General features: G+C 35.9%; 1 pseudogene; it reads left to right on the top strand.

Annotated features, from left to right (window-relative positions):
- Positions 1-1,789: 1,789 nt before the first annotated feature.
- Positions 1,790-2,394, top strand: LOC131225907 (histone H3.3-like; annotated as a pseudogene).
- Positions 2,395-9,091: the final 6,697 nt, after the last annotated feature.

Below are 9,091 nucleotides of genomic sequence, written 5' to 3'. Positions count from 1 at the left end.
AAGGAAGGGAAAACACAAATATTTGCTTGATATAAATTTTTGTGGCCCACAAAAGGTTTTTAATTGTCAATGACCACTATTCCTGTAGCCCCTGTGAGATTTGTATCTACCTTTTTTTATTTATTTACACAACCACATACTTCACATTCACATTCATAATGCCAAAATCACAGATTTGCGATGGACCAAATCCATCGTAAAACCAAATAAACGACGGATTTCGTCCGTCGCTTGGTCCATCACTACCTACTGGGTCTTTTTTTTTTTTCCGATGGATAAAATCCGTCGTTTAATCTGCGATGGATAAGATCCATCGCAAAAAATCAAAAATCTGAAATTTGAAAAAAACCCACCTGAATTATTCGTCATTAAAAAATGTTGGAGACGGACAAGATCCGTCGCTAATAGGAAGTGAGTGACGGACTCCTTAATCTGTCGAGTTTCTACTTGTTCAGAAATTAGCAACGGATTTGGTCCGTCGCTCAAATATCTGTAAATTTAAAAGAAAATATCATCAGATTTATTTATTTATTTATTTTATTTTTGAATCTTACACTTAATAGTCATTCAAAAAATAATTCATACGATTGTTTAATAAGAATTCTATTCACAAATTAAATCCTTATCACATGATTGTTTAATAAGAATCCTATTCATCAAACCAAAAAGTTCAAGCATGCTGAAAATAAAAACTCCTTGCCAAAGCATTATATGATACCTCATATGACAAATAAATGCACATAAATGCAATCCACTAAATATGATACCTCATATAACAACATATAACCATTGACTTGCAAAAGCCTACAACTCCCTAATGAAATCTAATATATACTTGCATACTTTTAGGAGACGAGAGCTTTTGATGGGACATCTTCCAGCTTTAATCCACAGCTTTGCCTATCATGGGAACATATTCATCAAACTCTGAGAACCCTACCCTTCCAAATTAGAGAAGCATGTCAAAAACTACTGCTAGACACATTGTCACAGTATTTCTAGAAGACAGAACAATAATTAATTAAATACAAATAGAAGAAAAGTCTCATTGAGAGTACATGAATCTTTGAAGTGGTTCACAGAGAATTTTAATGAAGAGAATGAAACCAAAACCAGAAAAGGAATAGAAGAAATTGACCCGGCTAGCATCTGCAAGTCTTTGAAGATCTAGACTTTCTTCAACACATAGATCTGTAATAAGAATCTTGCCACAATCTTGAGCAATAACACAAATAGAATCAGCCTGTAGCAGCCATAAAGCAAAACAAAGTAAATTAGCTGCAATTAAGCAATAAACAAATAAGATAATGCTAGAGCTTCAAGCACAATGATTTGAATTTGGACGTGGTTAGTTGATCAATCTGAACCATCCAATTGGTCAACTTACATTCCATTGTCAAGGTGAAAAAAACACTCCAATCAGATGATCCCATTCCTACAAAGGAAGCTTTTATCAGAATGAACTTAACGAAGATACCGAAATGCTAGACATTTGCTAAAATCTTAAAAGTATACCTGTATTGATCATGGGTTCGATTGTAAAGGTCTGCCTTGCTTTCATCACACCGACTGCTTTATTTCCTGTTATGGGTCAAGGAAATAGCTACCACAGCTAACAGCAAAATTTAGCAAGTGAGGAAACAGCTACCACAGCTAACATCTACCACCGACTGCTTTATTTCCTGCTACCATTGATTTTGTAGTTATCTATGTGATGTCTGGAGTTTTCTGCTCGATATTAGTGCATCACATGGATAAAGATTGGCAAAAACAACATAGCCTAAACCTTTCCCTGCATTCAGAGACGATTCCCGAGTTTTAAAGGCTTCTCTCCCCCTCTTTCGAGATGGCTCGTACTAAGCAAACTGCTCGCAAATCCACAGGAGGGAAGGCTCCTAGGAAGCAGCTTGCAACCAAGGCTACCCGAAGTCTGCCCCAACAACTGGTGGTGTGAAGAAACCTCATCGATATCGCCCAGGAACTGTTGCACTTCGTGAAATCTGTAAATATCAGAAGAGCATTGAACTGCTGATCAGGAAGCTGCCATTCCAGAGGCTTGGTCCGTGAAATTGCATAGGACTACAAGACGGATCTGCGTTTCCAGAGCCATGTTGTTCTTGCATTGCAGGAGGTTGCAGAGGCATATCTGGTGGGGCTGTTTGAAGACACAAATCTGTGTGCAATCCATGCCAAGCGGGTGACAATCATGCCCAAGGACATTCAGCTGGCCAGGAGGATCCGTGGTGAGAGGGCCTAATCATCTCTTATATATGATCAGAGACCGTTGTTCACCACGCATGTATTCATCTGTCTGGAAAACTCTTTGTTGTTTTTCTCTTTTTGTTTCTTATTAGAACAGTGGACTGACAGTAGCTGCAGTAGCAGTAGTGGTTGTGGAGCCACGCAGACTCTATAATTTGACAAGAAGACCATTTCTACTAGTTTCATTTGCCTTTTTTTTTTGTTTTTTTTTATTAAAGACAGCCTAAACTTACTTGATATGTCATGGCCAATTAATGTGTTGTTGTGGAAGCCTACAACTAACCACCATGGCTTTCATGATTTCCCTACTATACTTGACGTTTGCAAATTTAATATCTTGAAAGTTTTCAACACGAATTCCTATTTGTTCGGTTTTCAACTAAGAAAGACTAGCGATGAGCAGGCCATACTCCAGAACCAAATTTTTATTTTTATTTTCCTTCCATGCAACTGTGAAGCCCACCTGTTGAAGTAGGCCACACCATTTTAAAAGTTCACAGTTGCTGTTAACGAGAATTGCTTGAAAGATGTTAGATTTTGAAGAAAGGACACTATTGAACCAGTAACAACAAGTTTAATGAAAATTTCCTAGTAGTTCCTGTAAAACAATGACATTGGAAAATTACTTTCCAATATACCTTTTATTCGGCTGAAGCATTGGAAATGAATAACAAAACAACCCTGGCCCAAAAAGCACATCCTACAATCTAGTGATGGCAAGTGGGACACAGAGTGCTTGTGGTTTAATTAATAAAGCATGTTTGCAAGGTGATATTATTTTATTCATTTTTTGTTTGGATTGGTCGGTACATGTAAAACAATAATATAATTGGAAATTGCTTTACGCGATAGATATCCTTTATTCTCGAATCTCAACCAACGCAACGGAAATGAATAGCACAAGGATGGACCCAACAATACAAAAAATAAAAAAATAAAAAATAAAAAATCACATATAGTGATGGTACAGACTGCTTGTGTTTTGATGAATAAGGCGAGTTTGGGAGGTGGCAAATGATTTCATTCATTTTGGTGGGAATGTTGGGTCATCAAAAGATAAAGGGCATAAACCATGTATGCTAATGAATTGTCAAAGATATTAACCGCATGAGAACATGCAACTAATAAGGAAATGTCAAGTATCCATGTTTTGTTATCTAGTTGCATATCATCATCATTTTTTCACTAAAAGCAACATATGATGTTGCTATCGTGTAATATTTTCTTCTTCTTCTTCTTCTTCTTCTTTAAAGACCAAGGGGATGGGAACGCCCAAGCAAAACAGAGGAATCATCATCATCAATCTAAGCCTTGTCCCAACCAAACGGGGTTGGCTACATGAATCTTGTTTTGCCATCCCACTCTATGAAGGGCCATAACTTCAATTTTTGAATAGATATTAGTCGTCTGTTAGAAAACAAATCTCTTTTAAGCTGTGTATTTAGTGAGTGTCCAGATAGGTGGATATCCTCTACGTTACCTCTAGCATTTGGCATGCGAAGAGGAATGGGGTATGATTAAGTAGTCCCCATTGAACCCACTGATCGAGGTTTACAAAAGCCCGAAGTCATACATCTAATTATATAGCCTAGGCAATTACCTAGGGGGATTACCATGACTAAGATTTTTTCTTTTTTATTTTATTTTATTATTATTATCTTTTTTAACATGCACTCACACCCCCCCACACACCATAGTGGGATTTCACCTCAGTGGGACACATTTTGGGTGGCTTGGATGTCCTACAAAATTGGGGCTGCATGCTAAGTAAGCATGCAGCTGGCTGTAGGTGATTTTTTTATTTTTTATTTTTTTAATAAATACGGTGCTCGACCTCATCACGCACATCACTGCATCATATTCAAAACATTGAACCTGCCACACTAGAATGTTAAGAGGTGGAGATACTTGGCTTCATGGCCTTCCACTAAAGTCACTTCATCAATGCAAACATAGGAAAAGGTCACAGTCACTACAAGCTACAGCTCGTTGATTTGGCTTTTCTATTCCTGTTTGGTAGTGACATAGGACAACCTAACTTTTCAAGTTGTGGCTCAAAAATACATGGTTAGGAAAAGGAGTGCAGCAAAAGTCTGAGACAATTCCAAGGCATGGTCTGTGTCCGTGTTGGCACCTCACTTACCAATGGTCTAGACCATTGGACAATGGATCGACTAGTTCAAAAAAATAAAATAAAATTAGAGTATGCATATGAGGATCATATAAATGCTCTAAGTAAAGATTCTCAAAAAAATTTAAATCCATGATATATATTATATTTTTAGCCACATATAAAAAATATTGGACCTAGTATTATCATTACATACTAGTAACATACAACCAATATTGGGGTACTATACCATAAGCTATAAGAATTTCATGTCCCCTCAAACAAGGTATCCTCCAATGATAACATATATATATATATATATATATATATATATATATATATATATATATATATATATATATATATATATATATATTATAAGTTCTTTATTTTCATTTACATTCGCAAATACATTCATCATCCATCCAACTATTAACAACATTTACAATAAATAAAAGATATCCAACCAACTCTTAATAATAATTTGCAACTTAACCTATTTGGAACCGTCATGCACCGTAATGTCTTACGGCAGAGCAGGTTCTGAGGAGTTAAAGGTTGACCCCGATGACAACATATAAATGAAGCGCTAAAGATATAAATGATTCAAGATTAATTTAAGGTTTCGAGAACTTACATCCACCTCACTCTTACTGCCAAGTAGTCCTGATGAAAATGCATCCATACTACAAGAAGGAAAAAAAAATAGAGAGAGAAAAAAAGAATTTGTGGCTGCACCGATACGGTCTAGTATGAATAGCTACCTACATACCCAATATTTGGAAGATTAGGATCAAGCCACTACGTAGTTCTTAATATTTAAATCAAAACATTTTATGCATAAGAAGAGAAAAAATCAAGATAAATCATAATAGAAATGTGTTTACCTTATGTTACACATAAGAAGATGAAAAGATGAAACAAATCACAACATAAATCTCTGTAGATTAGTCAAGCAAAACTACTAAATAATATAAAGATTTAGTCAAATAATATCCAAAATAACCTCAAACATAATCCACGTCCTGATTATTAGATTTTGATTATTAGAATGACAAAAATAAATTTCAACCATATGAAATATTTTCTAATTGGGTTATATGACCAGCTGAAGAACATGGGTGCTAAAAAGTAATTTTTAAGGGGAAAAATCCAAGAAAGAAAGAAAGAAAGAGATCCAAATGACAAAAAAATTTAAAAAATTAAAAAATTGAAATTCATTTATTCTAAAACTCGATTGGATTAAGAGACAATAACCCGACAAAATTCTAAACGATAGAAACCAAAATGACAAACGTAATTTTAAAAAATACAGAGATAGAAACTTTCTTGGCATGTTTCAAGAATCTCCTACATTTGAAGATCCATGGTTTAGCGATTGGACCTTTGATCTGATGGGTCGAACCATGGACTAGGGATGCCACAAGAATCTCCTACATTTGAAGATCTAAACACTTCTATCGGTAGCCCAAAAAATAAAGCAACGACCCACATTCAATAGAAAACAGGCTAAAATATTGAACAGTTTTGATCTTCCAACATGGGAGATTTTTAAGGCATCCCCCATATAAAACACGCCTATCTGATCAACAGCTGGGATAACCAAAATATGGGTCCCACATGTATGGGAATCCAGCGAATTGGCAAACTATGCACTAGCTGATGCTAAGTGCCATGTAATTCTTCATCATTTTATGGGAAGCTAGGAGAACATCCCAAAAAAATTCATCACAAAAGGAAGTTTAAATTCCAGATATGGTAGGTGGGACTCTATCAGCTTCAGGAAGAGAATTTCATGCATCACTACAACTATTAGAAACTGAAAATGCCTTGGATATTATAATTATAATGTGTCTTCCACAGCTACAACTCGTTAGAATAACCCTTCAGTTTCCATCCAAGTTATGATCATTGAGAACATGACACATCCAAGAGCCAAAAAGAATAATTACTATGTTGTATCTTTTTTTGGTTGAAATTAGCATTGTTCTCTTAAGCAGTGGAGGAAATCAAACAAACAGCTGGAAGATAGGAATATCAAAAAGAAGAAGAAGAAGAAAAAAGAAAAAAAAAAACTTTGCTGATTTTCTACTTACCTGTAGCATGCAGAGGCCGAATAATCTTTCTTTTTGTGTTTTTTCTTTTCTTTTTTTTCCTCCCCATTGAAATATGATGCTAACTATCATCCAACAACCTCATTTATTTTAACCTTTTCAATTAAATGATACCAAGGAAATAATATAATAAAAACTTAATCATATTGCAGAAGAGCATCTACATATAATTGATGTAAGAAAAATTATAGTAAAAGAAATGAGTCAAATCAAAACCTAAAAATTAAAGAAAAATGAACAAAAAAGTGTAAAAATTTGTGGTTTGATAATATATATACCTTCATAAGGTAATAACATATTCTAAGTAGAAAAATATTAAATGACATATTGGATTGTTACGTTTAAAAAGCTAAAGTATATTAAATGACGGAGAAAAAGAAACACAATAAAATCTATTACATGGATGGTGGGTACAACATTACATGTGAAGTAAGCCTCGTAATACTATATATCCTGTAAATTGAATAAAGAGAAACCGAAAGTAGTCTAATGTGAACTGAAAAGAAGCACATGACATCTAAGACTAACATGAATACTAGTGCCTCAAATAACACATTAATGATAATCCAGAATAAGATGGAAACTAATACATCAAACAACCGAACTAAGCTACCAATTCTAGCTAATCCAAGGTGGCTGGAATCTCCTGAGTGTCCACCTATGTATATACCCTGCAACGCTAGGCCCACCATAAGTATATCCACAATTGTAATCAGATCACATTCTTAGAATCTACAGAGAGAAATTTTCTTAGCCAAAAGAATCCCCAAAAAGAACTGATGAATCATAAGCCAGATATGAATTTGAACGAAATATACAAGATCTATAAACACAAACCTTTTCTTTCAACAGAAACTTAAATAACACAATCCATAATTCATCCATGAAAATTCACACAAACCAGATGATCTATGACATGTCAGTGATCCACCTCAACATTATCACAAACTTCCCATCACTAGCATATGAATCCAATGCAAAACTCGATCTAAAGACAATCATATAACAAGATCAGTTTTCAGCTCAATAACAGAATCACAAGGAAACCAAATCTGTCACTTCAGCTTTATCATAGAAATCTTCAATAATTCAATTAAAACCATCTAAGTTGCTCTGAGATTTGAGCAAAACCGTAGATCATATCTCCATGATCTAAAATTCCATACCAAAAATGCAGAAAAGGCAACATAGCTGCCGATCCTCGAGGATCTAAAACTCCATACCAAAAATTAGTTCAAAACCAAAAATCGAAAACCAAAGCTTCAGATAATCGGATCCGGAACCAAGGGCATTACAACCTAGTCAGGTAAGAATCATGGCTCTGACATTTGTGTTTTATGAATTCTCTTTTTGTTGAAGTTTTATTGTTTCTCTTGTCCATTATTTTGTTTATAATGTGTTTATGGATTATAATTTCCATAGGAAAGTAAGTGGACTAAGGGCAGACGACCTGTCTTGTATGCTGGTCTGGTTGAACCAATCTTACTACTGGCCCAACCAGTGGCATCATCTTCTTGTCAATTAAATTAATTAGTACTGAAAAAATGGATGTGAAGTAATATGAAGTAATGCGCCCTAAAATCCCCAAATCCCTAAATGCGGGTCCACATCGAATCAGGAATCCACAAATTGCTAAATCCCCAAATCCTTAAATCAGTATTGAGATTGAGAGAGATTGAGAGAGAGAGAGAGATACCTCGCGGTTGTCAATGAGCTAGCCTTTAACCGAGCTTTAGAGAGAGAGAGAGGGCATGCGTGGGTAGGGCGTTCGACAATGGTAGGGTGGAGAGATCAGAGAGAGAGGAAGAGAGAGACAAAGAGAGAGAGGAGGTAGAGGGTGAGAGAGAGACAAAGAGAGAGACGAGAGGGTGTGAGAGAGACAAAGAGAGAAAGGAGAGGGTGCGAGAGAGACAGAGAGAGAGAGAGAGGAGAGGGTGCGCACGAGAGAGACAGAGAGAGACGAATTAGGGCGTCTCTCGGGACGACCTAATTTCATCTGATGTCACCAAGTTCTGTGGACCCCACTACGATGTATGTGTTATATCCACACCATCCATCCATTTTGAGATATCCTTTTAAGCCATGAGCCAAAGAATGAGGCAGATACAAATCTGTAGTGGACCCCACCACAGAAAACACCGGGGAGAGTGATTCCCACCATTAAAACTATCTTAAGGCCCATCATAATGTTTATTTGAAATCCAACCTGTTTAAAAGTTTAAAAAGACATGAAATAAGAGAAAACACAAATATTAGCTTGATCTAAAATGTCACACCCCAAACTCGGAAACCGGGCTCACAATATTCCTAATAGCCAAATCTGGCGCTGACGGCCTCCATAGTACCCCATTATTGGCTCTTGGCACCCATTTACCAGGTTTTGATCCTAGGATCCTACAAGGAGGATTTCTAAATCGCAACTCTGTTTCATAATCAACATAACCAAGATCATAACCCACAGATAATAACCACAGGAGTATCATCGCAAAATCCACTAAGAATTAAAACTTTTTACAAGGCGCATAAGAAAGATACAATTGCTAATAATCAGAACTCCAAAAGAAAGTCCACTGCACGCTCCTGCTCCTGCATTACTAGTGTCTGT

This window comes from Magnolia sinica, chromosome 14 (genome assembly GCF_029962835.1).
Source record: "Magnolia sinica isolate HGM2019 chromosome 14, MsV1, whole genome shotgun sequence".
Classification (NCBI taxonomy): Eukaryota; Viridiplantae; Streptophyta; class Magnoliopsida; order Magnoliales; family Magnoliaceae; genus Magnolia; species Magnolia sinica.
Note: the sequence above shows the minus strand (reverse complement) of the source record. Positions and strands in the feature narration are given on the sequence as shown.